Raw genomic sequence first — 17582 nt, 5'->3', positions numbered from 1 at the left:
AAAAAAAAAAAAAAGAAAGAAAGAAATTAACAATGACTCATAAAATAGAACAATTATAACAATATACTGTAATAAAAGCTATATGAATGTGGTCTTTCTCTCTCAAAATATTGTACTATACTCACCAAAACTGAACACAAGGGGTGACTACTGTATTACTTTTCTGGACATTCTCTACTTCCCACAGTGAACTTGTTTTCTCTTAGGAAGAATACCCTGAATTAAGTGTAACCTCTCCTAGGAGACCTCAACACTTCGCTTTGGCCACATACTACTCCTTACTCAAAGACTTAGCCTCTCCGTCTCGCATCCACGACTCCCACAGTTTTAAGTATTTGCAGTTCTTCTGTTTCCTTTCCTTCAATGTCAGCCAGGACACTCAGTGTGCTTGGAGTCTCTGCTCAAGGAAGTCACCCTGGACAGATATGCAGGAGGCCTGAGAAAGAGCAATGGCCTTGGGCACAGGAAGAAGAGAACGTTACTCTAAAACAAGACCCCAATCCTGAAGCCTTTTGGTGACAGCTGGTGACCTCTGGCAACCTCTGGCAAAGCTGTGTTTATGCCCCTTCACTGCGCTGTAAAGTTCTCTTGGGTCTCTCATAGCCTTCCTAAACCCCTTGTTGCCCCTGCTGTTCTTGAGTTCTGAGATCCCTCTCTGACTGATTTCTCTGGGCTCTCTAGGCCTCATCTTAGCTGCCACTTTCTTCAGGTGTCATCCCAGATACCTGGTACTAGTCTAAGTCCTCTTCCCAGAGTGCCCTGGGTAACCCTTCGCTAGCTCTGTACTGTTTCCTCAGAGAGGCTGGGCTGTCCTGGAGCCACAGTACACAGGACTTGCGCTATAGCAGGTGCACCATACACAGGCATTAAGCAAATGGAATGACCAGGAAAGGCTAAGCATAGTCACCCACCAATGCAGGGAATCATCTGGGGAAGGGGAGGGGAAGGAGGAACATGGGTGTCAGGGATGACAATAGATGCAGCAACAGCTTGCAAGTTCTCTTTTGCACCCCTGGAACACCTGTTCTGGAGAAATCCCTCATGACAGTCTCTGAAATACATGTATGTGAAACTTCCTCAGCCTCATCAGCCAACCTCAACTCCTATCAGGTTGAGGTTCCCCATCCACAGCTGCTTTACCAACCAAGGAGGGTGGTTCTTTTCATTTCTCACACATGGCTTATATCAAGCCTGATAATGGTACCTACCTCAGAGGGTTGCTATGAGATTATGTGAGGCGATTTATTACAAGGGTCCAGCACAGGCCTGGTGCACAGTAAACATGCAGTAGATGTATGGATTCCATAGCCCCCTGCTACACATAAGCACACACTGGGGGACATATCCGTAAGCCCAGCTGAATGACCAATAGTCACCCAATTTCAGCTGCAGACATGGCAAAGCATAAATCCTCTCTCATATGCTTGGTAAACTGTTTGTGGATAGCTCAAGTTTTAGTCTCCCTGATAAAAATCTCAGTCATTCCTATATTAACACATATTATCTCAGGTACGGTCTGTCAGCCATAGCCTTCAAAATACCCAGACGCAGGAAATTTCTCAATGTCACCTATAATCAGTCAAATAAACACAGGCCTGGCCAGGCGCGGTGGCTCAGCCTGTAATCCCAGCGCTTTGGGAGGCCTAGGCTGGTGGATCACCTGAGGTCAGGAGTTCCGGAGCAGCCTGACCAACATGGTGAAACCCCGTCTCTACCAAAAATACAAAAATTAGCCAAGTGTGGTGGCGGGCGCCTGTAATCCCAGCTACTCCGGAGGCTGAGGCAGGATAATCGCTTGAACCCGGGAGGCGGAGGTTGCAGTGAGCCGAGATTGCACCACTGCGCTCCAGCCTGGGCGACAGAGCGAGACTCCGTCTCAAAAACAAACACAAACACAGGCCCTCGCAGCATTTCCGTCACACAGTATTATTCTGATCACAGTCATTCATAATCTTAGTCACCATCTCAAGGACACATAAAGAATATCAGTCACACTTGAAATGACACCGTCACACACTCACCCTCTCACAGTATCTCACAACCCATCTACAAAGTCTCAAATGGCAACCATCTCTGTCAGTCACACACTCCGTGGTTAGTGTTACACTCAACCTATCAGAATCACATACTGCAACCCGTCAGATACACACACAGGAGGTGTCACACGCAGAACTGTCTATCAGACACAATAACGGGTCCGTCCCACACCCTCCCAGGCCACTGGTTCTACATTTTATCTGTTATCTGTCCGCCCGCTACACACTTCGCCCGCCCCACACCGGTCACTCAGTCCATCCGACACTCTCTCCGTCGGTCCGTCCGGCACTCAGTGTGTCAGTCTGCACCACATTCGGTCTGTGAGTGCGTCTACACTGGGTCCGTCGGTCCGTGCACACCCGGTCCGTCCACACCGGGTCCGTCAGTCCGTCACATCCTCTGCGCCTGTGTCCGGCACTCGCAGTCCGTCTATTCACGGCCCCTAGTCAGCCTCTCACTCTGTCCGCTGGGAGGTACCCCGCATCTTGCTCTGGCCACCCCAGACGTTCGCGCCTTCTGGACCTGCTGTACTCCCCTTTGACCTGGACCAGGGCGGAGAACACCCGAAACCCACCTCACCAGCACAGCCGGCGGACCCTTCCGGGGGTGCCCGCAGAGACGAGCCAGCTTGCGCGCCGGCCAACCCGGACCACAGCTCCCAGCACGCCCCACGGGCCCAGGCCCGCCAGGACTACAATTCCCGGCGTCCTCCGGAAGCTCAAGCGTACCCAGGCGCGGCGCCTGCTGGGAATTATAGTTGACGTTGGTCAGCAAGCGGGCCACGGGATCCCAGCCTCGCCTTTGTGGGACTGAGGTGGCGCTGAGTGGGAGAGCAGCAGGGGATGCGCGAAAGGCGGGACTTGGAGGTGAGAGAAGTGTGAAGGCTGAGGGTGACAGTACCTGTGCGAGGCTGAGGGTGAGGGTGGCTGTGTGAGGGCTGAGGGCTGAGGATGCCTGTGTGAGGGTGAGGATAAGGGCGGCTGTGTGAGGGCTGAGGGTGGCTGTGTGAGGCTGAGGGTGGCTGTGTGAGGGTGAGGATAAGGGCGGCTGTGTGAGGGCTGAGTGTGAAGGTGCCTGTGTGAGGCTGAGGATGGCTGGCTGAGGGTGAGGGTGGCTGTGTGAGGCCGAAGGTGTCTGTGTGAGGGTGAGGGTGGCTGTGTGAGGGCTGAGGGTGAGGGTGGCTGTGTGAGGGCTGAGGGTGACGGTGACTGTGTGAAGGTTGAGGGTGAGGATGCCTTTGTGAGGGCTGAGGGTGAGGATGCCTGTGTCAGGGTGAGGGTGAGGGTGGCTGTGTGAGGGCTGAAGGTGTCTATGTGAGGGTGAGGGTGGTGAGGGTGGCTGTGTGAGGGCTGAAGGTGTCTATGTGAGGGTGAGGGTGGCTGTGTGAGGGCTGAGGGTGAGGGTGCCTGTGTGAGTGTGAGGGAGCCATGCCACTTGCACACCCTCCTTCCGCTCCTGACTCCCAGGAAGGGCAAGGGGTTCACTGGCCTTGGGGTTCCACAGAAAGAGGATTCCTGATCTGATGCTTAACAGCTGTGCCTCAGACGCCTGCCTCTATCACAGAAAGCCGTCCACACAGACACCCCACCTCCTCTGGGAGCCTCCTCTGGACTTAGGCTGGGTCTTCATAGGCAGCCACAGCCACCTGTGCTGCTGCCCCCACACTGCCTCTGGCTTTGGGCTTCTCAAGGACTTGCTATGTGATGCTGAGTTCCTTAACATGGGGACGATGTGTTGGAATGTGGCAGAGTTCAGGCCCTGGTAGCCAAATAAGGGGACCCACTTCCACCAAATGACAGCAGCAGCTCCCCTTTCTTGAGCACCTCCTGCAGGTCAGGCCAGCCAGCAAACACCTTTGGTGGTACTCTCAACCAATCAAAGGGGAGGTATTATCATTACTCTCTTTTACAGGTTGGGAAACTGGGGCACAGAGAAGTTAAACCAAAGGTTGTTTGGTAAAGTGACCGGCAGGCGGAGATGTGAAACTTTGTGCTTTCAAAATTACATATACATGTTTTACAGAAGTACAAGTGCTGAGTGAATTTGGTAAATGCACAGCCCTGTGTAACTAGCATTTAAATTAAACTCTCGAATGTTCTGTGAGGATGGACAAGTTCTGGAGTTGTGCTGTCTAATATGGCACCATCAGCCCCATGTAGCTCCTGAGTACTAGAAACATAGCTGGTCTGACTGGGAAATGGAACTTGTAATTTTATTTGAATTTAATCATAACTACCATATTGGACGGCGCAGGGCTAGGCACCTTAGACAGCTCCCCGGTAGTAAGTAGCCCTTTCGGAAAAGGTGTCCCAGCCTAATTTTTTTTTAATTTTTTTTTTTCTTTTTGAGACGGAGTTTCCCTCTGTCGTCCAGGCTGGGGTGGAATGGTGCCATCTCAGCTCATTAGAAGCTCTGCCACCCGGATTCAAACGCTTCTCCTGCCTCAGCCTCCCGAGTAGCTGGGATTATAGGCACCTGCCACCATGCCGGGATAATTTTTGTGTTTTTAGTAAAGACAGGGTTTCGCCATGTTGGCCAGGCTGGTCTCGAATTCCTGAGCTCAGGTGATCTACCCTCTTCGGCCCCCCAAAGTGCTCGGATTACAGGCATGAGCCACCGCGCCCAGCCCAGCCTCTTCTTGAACTTCATGCAAAATTATGTGCCCTGTTATAGTCTGAGGCCTCAGCTCCATGCTATCAGGTTTCAAGGACAGCAGCCACAGGATACCTACATGAGGACTATGTGAGAACAAAGTGAGATGTCAAGTGGGTGAGTGCTCTAAAGAGAGAAAAATTGATCATTCCAGCTGTACTGAATTCAGGTCCTAACAGAGACTCCCAGGAAGGAAGGGCAGACGTGGGGCCTTTTGTTCCTTCCCACAGAGGCAAGAGTACTGAACAGACTCTTTGGGCCCTGATTTGCCCAGTACCTACACCTTCCTCCCGATCTTATTCCTAAGCTGAGAATGGCAAGTATGCTGGTAGAGTCTGTCAGATCTGGGATCAAATCTTCACCACTCTCTGCTGTGATTCTGGGCTGCTCACATCCCTTGGGGTCTGTTTCCTGTCTATAAAATGAAACCTCTTGGGAAAAGCTTTTTGCTCATTGATTAATTTAAGGAATGAATTACATTTAATGAAGTTTTGGATTTTATTAATAAAATGTATGGACATGTGTTTTTCTTGTTAGACAGGTACCTTTGTAACATCCTTGGTTTTCCCTCTGAGCCTATAAAGCTGACAACATTTGCTGCTTGGTTTTTTGTTTGTTTGGTTGGTTTTTGAGAGAGTTTTGCTCTTGTTGCCCAGGCTGGCGTGCAATGGTACAATCTCGGCTCACCACAGTCTCTACCTCCTGGGATCAAGCGATTCACCTGCCTCAGCCTCCTGAGTAGCTGGGATTACAGGCGTGCACCACCATGCCCAGCTAATGTTTTGTGTTTTTAGTAGAGACAGGGTTTCACCATGTTGGCCAGGCTGGTCTCATACTCCTGACCTCAGGTGATCCACCCGCCTCGGCCTCCCAAAGTGCTGGGATTACAGGCATGAGCCACTGCACCCAGCCTGCTGCTTGTGTTTTACAGAAGAGTTTGCCAACCATACTCTGATGGCCTGGGCAGTGATGGAGGGTTTAAAGTGAGGGGTGGCCTGACCAGTCAGGGGTAAAAGACCCTCTCTACCCAGTGCTGAGTGGAGAGTGATGAAGGGGGCAGTGGGAGGCAGGAGAACTGTGAGGAGGTAGTGGCCTAGAGCAGGCTGAGGAAGGCAGGGCAGTGGAATGAAGGAAGCAGAAGCAGGGTGTGTTTTAGAGGGATATCTGGTTTCTGAAAATATCTAGCCCTGTACCTGCCCCCTATACCACTGTGACTGCCACCCCACCATCCACCTCACCTGGCACCTCAGGCTCCATCACCTCACCCGCTGCTCTGTCTCCACATTGCTTGGCCTCAGCAGCTACAGGGTAGGGGCACCTGAGGTCTCAGTCCTGGGCAGAGGTCCCAGGTTGCTAGTGACTCTGGCAGAGACAGGTTTGTTTCCAGGGCCACTGCCACCTTCTCTTTGATCCTACACACCAATGCGGCTCTAGGCTCCTGGCTTTGACTTCAGGGACCCAGGCCTGGGATTCTGGAAATGAAGCACGGCTAACGAGCACAGGCAGCAAGGAGAGGGTGTGGTCACGGCCACACACACAGGCGCTCCTGGGACAGAGAGACATACCCAGGCCATGCTCTTCACAAGCCTAGGTCCCATCCATGGCCTCCCCTTCCCAAATTAAAAATATGCATCCACACAAACACCTGTACATGAATGTTCACAGCAGTAGCATTTATAATATCAGAAGAGTTGGCAACAACCCCAATGTCTATGAACTAATGAGTCAACAAACTGTGGTATATCCGCACAATGGAGTTTTTTTTTTTTTTTTTTTTGAGACGGAGTCTTGCTCTGTCACCCAGGCTGGAGTGCAGCAGCACAATCTCAGCTCACTGCAAGTTCCGCCTCCTGCGTTCACACCATTCTCCTGCCTCAGCCTCCTGAGTAGCTGGGACTGTAGGCGCTCACCACTACGCCCGGCTAGTTTTTTGTATTCTTTAGTAGAGACGGGGTTTCACTGTGTTAGCCAGGATGGTCTCGATCTCCTGACCTCATAATCCGCCCACCTCGGCCTCCTAAAGTGCTGGGATTACAGGCATGAGCCACCACACCCAGCCTACAATGGAGTATTATTCAGCCATAAAGAAGAATGAAAAACTGATACATGCTACAACATGGATGAACTCTGAAAACATGTTCAGTGGTAAAATGCCAGACACAGGAAACCACATATCGTATAACTTCATTTATATGAAGTATCCAGAAGAGGCAAATCTAGACACATAACGTGGATTAGTGGTTGCCAGAGGCTGGAGGAAGAGCAAATAGGCAGTGATGATAACAGGTATAAGGGATACTCACACACCTGGGGTCACACCTGCACAGACAGGCGGCATCAACACATGCAGGACTGTCACGGTTGCTTCTGGACCGAATGAAGGAGAACAAATGCAGAAATGAGACAAAGACAAAAGGATCTGCTTGAAAGAAGGGGTCAGGGGGCTCCTTGATTCTAGGGAACAAGAGCCCTGAGCTTTTACAGCCCTTCATATTTATTAGGTAGAGTGAATAGGGAGGAAGGGGTAACTGTCGGTCAGCTATTTGATTTAACACAGACCCACATGATTGCTTTCTTTGTTCAAAAGGTTCTAGATGTTCCTGTAGATAACCTCAAGGAGCATGGGACCTGGGACATGACTGCCCCCAGCATTCCTTCTGGTGGCAGACACAGTTTGTCAGTTTGCCAGCATCTTGCTTTCATGAGAATAGTTTGCTGTTCGCTCATAGAGCCTCCAGTGGTATATTGAGTTCGTCACGACCCTCATTCCTTCGGCCTCCAACATCTCCCCCTTTTTGTTTTTGCATTAATTGAATAAAGGTAATTTCAGGCTGTGCAGCTTTCAATTGCTGGTTGGTGGTTCACCCGATCCTATAGACTATGAGCAAAAAAACAGAGACATAACAGCATTATTCTTCTAAAAGAGACATTGAGGTTATGTTTAAGTAGGTCCAGGGGTTGAGACTTTCTAAGTCCTGCTGGAATTCTGTTTAAGCTTCTAAAAGAGGGCTGTTATTTTTGAGTTTGCTTATTCAAGTTAAGAATTTTACTCTGTAAGTTACTGGTATCAAAAGTAATATTGGATGTAAAAGCTCCCTGCAAATGAGCATTTACAAGGTTCCATGGATATTCACTTTGGTTCTATTCCAAATTGATCACACAAATATGAGTATGATTGAAATGACAGTGCAATTGCTGCTGCAATTGCAAACTTTGTACCTGCTTTCCCAGCCACAGAACAGTAGTCTTTAACACTGCTGCCTTTGTTTGTAATTCGGTATTAATTTTATTTTGAAGCATCCATGCCTGGTTGGCTGTACGTGTCCAATTTTCTACATATTGGACTGTTTGAATAGAACTATGTAGTGCTACTGAGGACACTACAACTGAGGTTATTAGTGTGACTGAGATTACAGTAAAAATTACTATGTTTAAGGCTTTATGTGCACGATGAGTGAGCTGGGTAAGGAGTTTTACAAAATGTAAAGCAGGGGTGGCAGCCCAAGGTTTGGATAAATTGACAGGGATCCATAACCCAGGGATATGACCCAGAATTATTAGAGTGGGGATGCTGTGTGTTTGTATTGTGCTACGATTGAGGCAGTGATACAGTTGACAAGAGTCACAAGTCAGTTGGGTGATGTTTACTTGGAGTTGCTCCTTCTTAGATGCTAGAAAAACATAGGGATTAAAAACACAAACCAGCCAGGGGTGGTGGCTCACGTCTGTAATCCCAGCACTTTGGGAGGCCAAGGCAGGTGGATCACCAGGTCAGGCGTTCAAGAGCAGCCTGGCCAAGATGGTGAAATCCCATTTCTACTAAAAATACAAAAAAACAAAAACCAGCCAGGGGTGGTGGCTCACGTCTGTAATCCCAGCACTTTGGGAGGCCAAGGCAGGTGGATCACCAGGTCAGGCGTTCAAAAGCAGCCTGGCCAAGATGGTGAAATCCCATTTCTACTAAAAATACAAAAAAACAAAAAATAGCCTGGTGTGGTGGTGGGCGCCTATAATCCCAGCTACTCGGGAGGCTGAGGCAGAGAATTGCTTGAACCCGGGAGGCAGAGGCTGCAGTGACCCGAGATCGCGCCACTGCACGCCAGCCTGGGTGACACAGTGAGACTCCATCTCAAACAACCACAACAAAAACAAAAAAACCCCACAAACCATAAATTGGTAATATTTTTTACAAAGGTGATATTAAAACTGTGTTGAGTAATATTACTATTATTGGATAATGTTCTGACCCAGATGCTGTTATTCATAAATGGGAGTGTTGCTTTCCATATTGATTCCTGAATTGGGCCTCTTTTTCCTAGATGACGCCACTAAGGTAAGGCCGGGCTAAAGCCTGTCCCGTGCCAAGCAAGTTGTCCAGCCAACTGGGGGATTGAATCCCAGTGTGGTGTGGCGAAGAGGTGTTGAAAGTCCGCCACCAGTGCCAGTGAAGTTTGTGCCAAAAGATCTGATTTTCATCTCTCCCATCTAAATGGCCACGGGGACCCCAGTCAATGTTTCCCATTCACACAGAGTTGTCTGGCCAAGGGGCCAAGACAGTGGGTCCAAGGAGAGGGGTGAGAAATATCAAAGGGAGCCCATTCCGTATAATCAATACAATTTGAGTGACGGGGCCGGGAGTGATTGGTGAACACACCAGTAACATTAATGGAGCTGAGGCCTAATGAATACATAATTTTTCCGTGGTGACTTAACCATGCCAAAGATTGGACTGCAAGACAGCTGCAGCTGAGTGACATATCCGTGGTGATACATAAAGGGAGTCCTTCCAATGGGGCGGTGTAATTGATGCTATTGTTCTGTGTCAGGGGGAGTTACGGGTCCTGGTGCCCACGCTCCCTGATCATGATATGTTTCAGGAGGAGTGTCACTCCAGAGTACCAATCGCACTGCTGGTGGGTTAGGAACATATGCCCAATATGTTTTTGCCTCCACACAGGGGAAACATACCGCACAGGACACTACAGCTAGCATGGCCAAGAACATGGAGTCAGGGGTTTTTGCCTGACCCTGGCGCTCCAGCAGTTTCTCAGCTTCCTGTGTAGTTTTCTTGATCTGTCCCCATGTTATGGGGTTGGATGTCATTGTGACTCCGGTCGGCCCTTGTTCTGTCTTCGCATTCAGATTCCGCTGGCTCATGGCTCGTACTGGAGGGAACAGGCCCATGGTTGAATACCATGGATCCCTCTGGTCTCCCATTCCATGGTCACACACACCTGGAGGGCACCCACACGGTTTGTCCATCTCCTGTAAAACACAAACATACCCTCGTCCCCACGTCAGCAAATCCACCGGACCTTTCCATTGTCCCTCTTCCAGGGATTTCCATAACACTTTTGGATAAACTTGCCGCTTTTCCTCTAGCACTTGCCAGTGTCGTTCTGCTGGAGTCTTGCCCTCCATACCAGGAGTCAAACAATTTAAAATAAACAAGGTGGCTGGGCGTGGTGGCTCACGCCTCTAATCCCAGCACTTTGGGAGGCCAAGGCGGGTGGATCACGAGGTCAGGAGATTGAGACCACGGTGAAACCCCGCCTCTACTAAAAATACAAAAAATTAGCCGGGTGCGGTGGCGGGCGCCTGTAGTCCCAGCTACTCAGGAGGCTGGCGTGAACCCAGGAGGCGGAGCTGCAGTGAGCTGAGATCCGGCCACTGCACTCCAGCCTGGGCAACAGAGCGAGACTCCGTCTCAAAAAAGAAATAACAATAGTAGTAAACAAGGCTAAATGTAATTTTGTTTGAGGTGGTAATTGGTCTCCTATTCTCTTTTTGTTTTTTCAACATACGTTATAGTGTTTGATGTGCCCGCTCAATAATGCCTTGCCCTCAGGAATTGTATGGAATTCCTGTTTTATGATTGATTGCTCACGATTTTAAAAAATTTGGAAAGCATGACTAACATAAGCAGGTCCACTGTCAGTTTTAAATTGTTTAGGGACCCCCAGATGGGTGAATGATGACAGACAATATCATCAGACATGACCAGCTGTTTCCCCAGTTTGGCATGTGGCGTGTAATATATGGGAGTAAGTGTCTATAGGTACATGAACATAGCGGACTTTGCCAAAGGCTGCTCTCTCTATATATGTAGCATTCATCTGCCAGATTTCATTTGGAGCCAAGCCTCATGGGTTGCATCCTTCCACGGGTGCAACACCAGGGATATGCTGGCAAGTGGGGCAGGCTTGTACAACAGCTCGAACCTGGCTGCGAGGCAGATGACACATAACGAGTAAGGGCAGAGGTGTTTTGATGCAGTAAAGCATGGGAAGCTTGGGCTTGTTGAAATACAGAACTGATGAATTTATCTGCTGTATCATTACCTAGAGATAGTGGCCCAGGAAACTGCGTGTGAGATCAGATACGAGAAATATGAAAAGGGGCAGCATGAGAGCAAACAGCTTTTTGGAGTCTCAGAAATAGGTTAAGCTGTTCTGTTTTTTTTTTTTTTTTGAGACGGAGTCTCGCTCTGTCGCCTGGGCTGGAGTGCAGTGGCCGGATCTCAGCTCACTGCAAGCTCCGCCTCCTGGGTTTACGCCATTCTCCTGCCTCAGCCTCCCAAGTAGCTGGGACTACAGGCGCCCGCCACCTCGCCCGGCTAGTTTTTTGTATTTTTTTAGTAGAGACGGGGTTTCGTCGTGTTAGCCAGGATGGTCTCGATCTCCTGACCTCGTGATCCGCCCGTCTCGGCCTCCCAAAGTGCTGGGATTACAGGCTTGAGCCACCGCGCCCGGCCGCAGTTCTGGTTTTAAGGTGCTCTTGATAGTGGCAGTTTTAATGCAACTAGCTATGTTTACAACATAGGCTGAATTACAGACAACAGGAAATAAAGCTTGAGCTTTAAAACTTGAATAACTGCCATTAATTCGGAGTGAACTGAAACTCTAGGGGTCTTTATTATTTGAGTATGTTTAAGTCCATAAATGGCTGTGCAGCTTTTGGAAGAGCTATTGGTAAAATAGGTCTGTCCACCTGAAATTGGTTTGTGATGAGTAATCACAGGGGGAATAAAAGGGTGAGTTTTATAAAATTGCAAAATTTTGTCTGATGGATAATGGTTATCTATTATTTCTACAAAATCAGGGAAAGTGATCTGCCATGCAGTCGACACCTCCAGGCCTCAGCCTGTTGTTGGGAATCCAAGGTAACAATAATTTTATCAGGATCATATCCTGTAAGCATTTTTGATCTATGCCTGCCTATTGCTATAAGTTGTGTGACTAAAGAAAGATAAACTTGCAAAGATTTTACTGTTTGGATAAAAAAAGCCATTCTATTACCATTATAATTTTGTCTATGAATTGACCTAAAAGTCCTGCTGGAGAATGGGGGGTAGGAAGAAAAAACAAAAGCAAAGTCTTTTGTGGTTGTAGCCGGGAGGCATGTCGTTGCTGAAGCATCTGTTCTACAAGCTGTAATTCAGCTTCTGCCTCCTTAGGAAGTTGCCGAGGGGAATCTAATGAAGAATCTCCTTGGAGGGTTTGATAGAGATGAGTGAGTTGATAAGGAGCAATACCTAGCATTGGGTGCAGCCAATTAATATCCCCTAATATCTGTTGAAAGTTATTCAGAGTTTGTAATTTGTTCTTACAAAGAGCTACTTTCTAAGGCTAAATGCTTTTTTCAGTAACAGTAGTACCTAAGTACTGGTATGGGGAGGTTGTTTGCACCTTTTCAGGAGCTATTTTGAGATTCCGTTGAGTTAAAGCCCATTTTATTTCTCTGAATAACTGGTATAACACTTGATCTGCAGGAGCGGCCAAAAAAATATTATCCATATAACGAATGATGAAGGCGGTGGGAAACATACTCTGAGGCTCCTTCAATGCTTTTCCTACAAAATGCTGACAGAACATAGGACTGTTGAGCATGCCCTGGGGTAATAAAACTTTTTATTGATCATGAGAGACAGGCTGTCTCTGATTAACAGAAGGCACAGAGAAGGCGAACTGAGGCTTGTCCTTCTTGTGTAATGGTATAGTAAAAAAACAGTCTTTAAGATCTATTACTACAAGAGGCTAATCTTTTGGAATGGTTGCCAGGGATGGCAGACCTTGCTGTAATGCACCCACTGGTTTAATTTGTGCATTAATAGCTCTCAAATTATGCAGCAGTTGCTATTTTCCTGACTTTTTTGGGGTCACAAATACTGGTGAATTCCAAGCACTGATTCTTTTGTATATCCTGCATCCAACTGCTTTCTTACCAGCTGATGGAGTTGAGTCAGTTTCTCCTGTGATAGGGGCCATTGATCCACCCACACAGGTTTATCAGTCAGCCACTCGAGCAGCAAGGCAGTGGGTGGAGAAGTATCAATGACCCTTATCAGAAATTCTGATGCCCTAGCCCTGTCCTATCCGTTTGCCCAGTTATTGATATTGGATTGGGGTTTCCCTGTAGGAACTTTCCCAAGCCTTTCCCACTCTGATATCACATTTCCATCAATATTTTAAATCCTGGATTATCAACCTTTTCATTTGTAAGTCTCATATCCCATGCTGTAAGTAAATCTCAGCCCCAGAGATTTGCAACATAAGGTTGAAAAGTACACGGCTGTCCATCTGGACCGAGACAAAGTAAAATTTCAGCACTCTGTTGAACACTTTGAGCTGTTCCTACTCCCACTAAGGATGTAGAAGTTAATTGCAGGGGCCAAGATGGGCGTCAATTGTTTTTGGATATTACTGAAACATCTGCTCCCGTGTCCACACGTCCATAGCACTTCTTTCCTTTAATTTGCACTGCACAGGTGGGTCAATTAGAAGCTATGGGTTGGGATAGGTAAATTCCCTGTGTAGTTGTACTCCCAAATTCTTGATTTCCTGTTTTCTCCTTTTGTGAAGAAGGGTGTAATTTGCAGAGAATAATAATAATAAGCAATAGCTGAGCAATGTATTCCCCAGGTTTAAAAACCCAAAGATGTTGTGACATTACAATTACTTGAATTTCCATTTCATAATCAGAGTCAACAATCCCGGGGACCACAGTAATGCCCTGTAAGTTAAGATGGCTTTGGCCTAAAATTAATCCTTTATATCCTGTTGGCAAAGGTCCCCAAATGCTGGTGGGAATTTTGGTGGGTTTGTCTCCTCCAACTAACGTGACCCTTTCTCTGACTGGGCGATCTAATCCTGCACTCCCGGGTGTTCCAGAGGAGAGGGAGTCAATGTTCCTCCAGAAACCACCCCTGTAGCGGGGTTGTGGCCTGGATGGGGAATGCCCTCATTGTTTGAGGGGCCTGGGCCCAGGCCCCATTTTCATTTCCTGACAGCGGCGTGCCATTCTGATGAAATTTTGAGCAATATTGATTAGCCCAATGATTTCCTTTATTATGGCAAGGGCAGCATCCTGGTGTGTGTGTGTGTGTGTGTGTGTGTGTGTGTGTGTGTGTGTGTGTTTGGGGACGGAGCAGGTACTACATTATAAGATCTCTTCTGCCTAGAGGTCTGATGGCATTCTTTTTTGAAATGTCCAATTTTTCCACAATTATAACATTTTCCCACTTTAGGGCTCAACCCTTGGCCCTTTTCAGATTTGTTCACTACTAAATTAACCATTGCTTGAGCTAACATTGTTGAACAATGGAGTTCAGTTCCCACATCCTGACAGGCTTTGAGGAAATTTCCCAAGCTCTTTGTACATCTCACAGGTGCTAATGCACATTTACAGTCTGCATTTGCATTTTCAAAAGCTAGGGTCAAAGTAAGCATTTTCACAGCAGCAGTATGAGGCATTTGACGCTGCACTGCCTGTTGTAACCATGCAATAAACTGTGCATAGAGCTCTTGTGATTTTTGCATGGTATGCGGAAAAGATTGTACTGGGACCCCTTTCTCAGGAATGGTGACCCAGGCGTGCTTAGTGGCCAAGGCACACTGATGGTAAGCAGCATCTGGAAGTGCAATTGTTGCACCAGGTCTGAATAAGAGTCACTACCCAACAGCATTTCCTCTGTAATATTCCCACGTCCAGCGGCAAGATTCTGTCTAGCCTGGTCTGCACACATTTCTTGGCAATTTAAATTCCATGTCAGATATGCACTAGCGGACAAACAAGTGCAAGCTAAATGCTTTCTATCAAAGGGTGGGAAGCACACAGCGCTGAATACAGATTCTAACAATCCTAAAGTAAATGGGCTCTGTATTCCATTATTAACCACACTAGATTTTAATTATTTCAATAATTTAAATTTTACTGGAGTGTGTTCATGAATAAACTGCTATGGATTATTTGGATCAGGGCTTAAGGTGATAGGAAAAGCACAAGGTCCTAGTGGCTCGCCAGCTATGGCTGCAGCATGCAGAATTTTTTGTATTGGGGTCTCTATTTCTGCTACTGGGGGCAGTACAGGCCAGTTCTCATCCTCCCTCTCCTGTTTATCATTTTCAATGGGCACTGTTGGTGAGACAAAAGATTCTTTCCATTTTTGAGATTCAGAACATAGCTCCTGCTGTCCGGCAGAATAAGAAGAGGACAATGGCAGGAGGACAGTACAGACCAAACCCCAAGCAGAGAAACAGAAGGATCCACTTTAAGAGGTTTCTGATAAGCTCGTTTCAATCCTTCTCCTACTCGGTCTCAATTTTCCACAGCCAGGGTACCTGTCTGCAGAAACCATGGGTTATGTGTAATAACCTCCTGTAAAAGCTTAATGTTTGAGAACTAACCTGAGCACCAGATTAAGTAAAACTTTAAGCAGCTGCACATAATGTTGCTCCTCAATAGACAAATTCTGCCCCATGTTACCCTGATTCAGAAACTCCTCAGGGAACTGACCTTATATTCTCCACCTGCAGACTCTCCCTTCCAGGGGTTCCTAGGTCCTCTAATCAGTTTCACTTTCTCTGCTCTGGCAGACCTTCCTGGTTCAGGTCCTCGGTCGGGCACTACTTGTCAGGGTTGCTTCTGGACCAAACGGAGGACGAAGGCAGAAATGAAGACAAAGACAAAAGGATCTGTTTGAAAGAAGGGGTCAGGGGGCTCCTTGATTCTAGGGAACAAGGGCCCTGAGCTTTTACAGCCCTTCATATTTATTAGGTAGAGTGAACCGGGAGGAAGGGGGAACTGTCGGTCAGCTATTGGATGTAACACAGGCCCACATGATTGCTGGCTTTGTTCACCAGGTTCCAGATGTTCCTGTAGACAACCTCAAGGAGCCCGGGACGTGGGGCGTGACTGCCCCCCAGCATTCCTTCTGGGGGCAGAGGCAGTTTGTCAGTTTGCCGACATCCTGCTTTCAGGAGAACAGTCTGCGGTTTGCTCACAGAGCCTCCAGTGGTATACCGAGTTGGTCACGACCCTCACTCCTTCGGCCTGCAGCACAGGACCCGCCCCTCCCAGGGGCGCAGAAGCGGTGACACCTGGCCAGACACGGGAGGTCGCGCCCTCGAGGACGCACCCCGCGCGCCTCTGTCCCCGCTGACCCGGGGTCGCGTTTCCCTCACAGGTCCCACCCGCCCACTCATTCACTCCCACCGGCCACTCTCAGCCCAGGGCGCCTCTCCATCCCTCACAATCAATCACCTTCGCCGCTCCTCCACACACCACTCACCACTGAGGCAGCCTCCTCAGAGCCAGGCCCCGCCATAGTCCGCACGCCCGGCCGCGTCTTACACACCGCCGCGGGCACTTCCGGTACGCACTTCCGCCTGGTGGCCAGCGGCCGCCCAGGACTTCACCTCCCAGAAGGCCCTTCGCTTTCCTGCCTGGAAACGGCCATGCACGGGATACAAGGCCTTCTGGGAAATGGAGTTCCCAGCGCTGCGGGGCCGGAAGGGGAGCGTGGGAGCTGCAGATGGTCAGAACCTGTCGGTTCTGCGCAGGCAGCGCACGTAAAGGGAATTATATTGACATCCATGGTTTTATATGTTCTTTGGAATATACAGCGTACTTTTTTCTTTCTCTACGCGCACACATGTACACACATAGATATAAAAGTATATCGTTTGGAGATATTCCCCCCCCCAACCTTGTATATCCTTAAGCAGATGTCCCCTAAGAACAGGTACGTTCTTCCACTCACCCAAGTAACGACATTGAAGCCTGTACCCAATCCCCAGTCCGTATGCTAAATTCTCCAGTTGTCTCAATGTCTTATGTAGTTTTCATCTTTTATTCAAGCACAAACTAAACACGCATTACACTCTACTGTATCGAGTTGCTTTCAATCTAGAATGGATCCTGTTGTTTCTTTATAATCATCTTGGCAGTTTTCATGTATCCAAGCGAGTTTTCCAAAATGCCCTCCAATTTAGGCTTGTCCGTATAGAGTATAAAACAATCATAATCTAATTTTACACACTTGTTTTCTTCCACTGACCCTGCACATTTCTCCACTGAACGATTTTTGAAAACTTTTTGAAACATGGCATTACACCGTGTGAATGCCATTTATTTATCCCCTACCTCCAGCCATTTTGCTAGAAATTGAGCAACAGGTGTATGCAGTCCCTATACATTCGTATGTTCAGGAGACTCCCTAATAATAGGCAGGCCCTGCATGATGCAAATCACCTTAATCGAGGGAGGTGCCCGGGTACAGTGTGGGACATGATAATTCCATCTACACACAAAAGGCCTGTATGACCCAGTGAGGAGGTTCCCAATGTGCAAACTGACTCGGGTTACCCCTCCCTATTCCTACCACGGTCAGATCATCACAAGGGTCTTTAAAAATTCTATCAGCTGGCCGGGCGCGGTGGCTCAAGCCTGTAATCCCAGCACTTTGGGAGGCTGAGACGGGCGGATCACGAGGTCAGGAGATCGAGACCATCCTGGCTAACACGGTGAAACCCCGTCTCTACTAAAAATACAAAAACTAGCCGGGCGAGGTGGCGGGCGCCTGTAGTCCCAGCTACTCCGGAGGCTGAGGCAGG

The 17582-nt window shown here is 48.2% G+C and overlaps 1 protein-coding gene and 1 long non-coding RNA gene across 2 annotated transcripts in view; one reads left to right on the top strand and one right to left on the bottom strand.

The window, feature by feature from the left end:
- The window catches only part of ZSCAN22 (zinc finger and SCAN domain containing 22), a 26060-nt gene extending 23364 nt beyond the window's left edge, over nt 1-2696 (bottom strand). Inside the window, exon 1 of the mRNA XM_011959102.1 lies at nt 2612-2696. The gene's annotated coding sequence lies outside the window, so the exon portion shown is untranslated. The remainder of the gene's footprint in view (nt 1-2611) is intronic.
- LOC105524022 lies at nt 2482-7527 on the top strand. The gene is made up of 2 exons (XR_001003687.1): nt 2482-2903; nt 7277-7527. It is a non-coding gene; the product is annotated as an uncharacterized LOC105524022 (long non-coding RNA).
- Nucleotides 7528-17582: the final 10055 nt, after the last annotated feature.

The sequence above is a fragment of the Colobus angolensis genome, unplaced genomic scaffold (assembly GCF_000951035.1).
Source record: "Colobus angolensis palliatus isolate OR3802 unplaced genomic scaffold, Cang.pa_1.0 Scaffold480, whole genome shotgun sequence".
Classification (NCBI taxonomy): domain Eukaryota; kingdom Metazoa; phylum Chordata; class Mammalia; order Primates; family Cercopithecidae; genus Colobus; species Colobus angolensis.
Note: the sequence above shows the minus strand (reverse complement) of the source record. Positions and strands in the feature narration are given on the sequence as shown.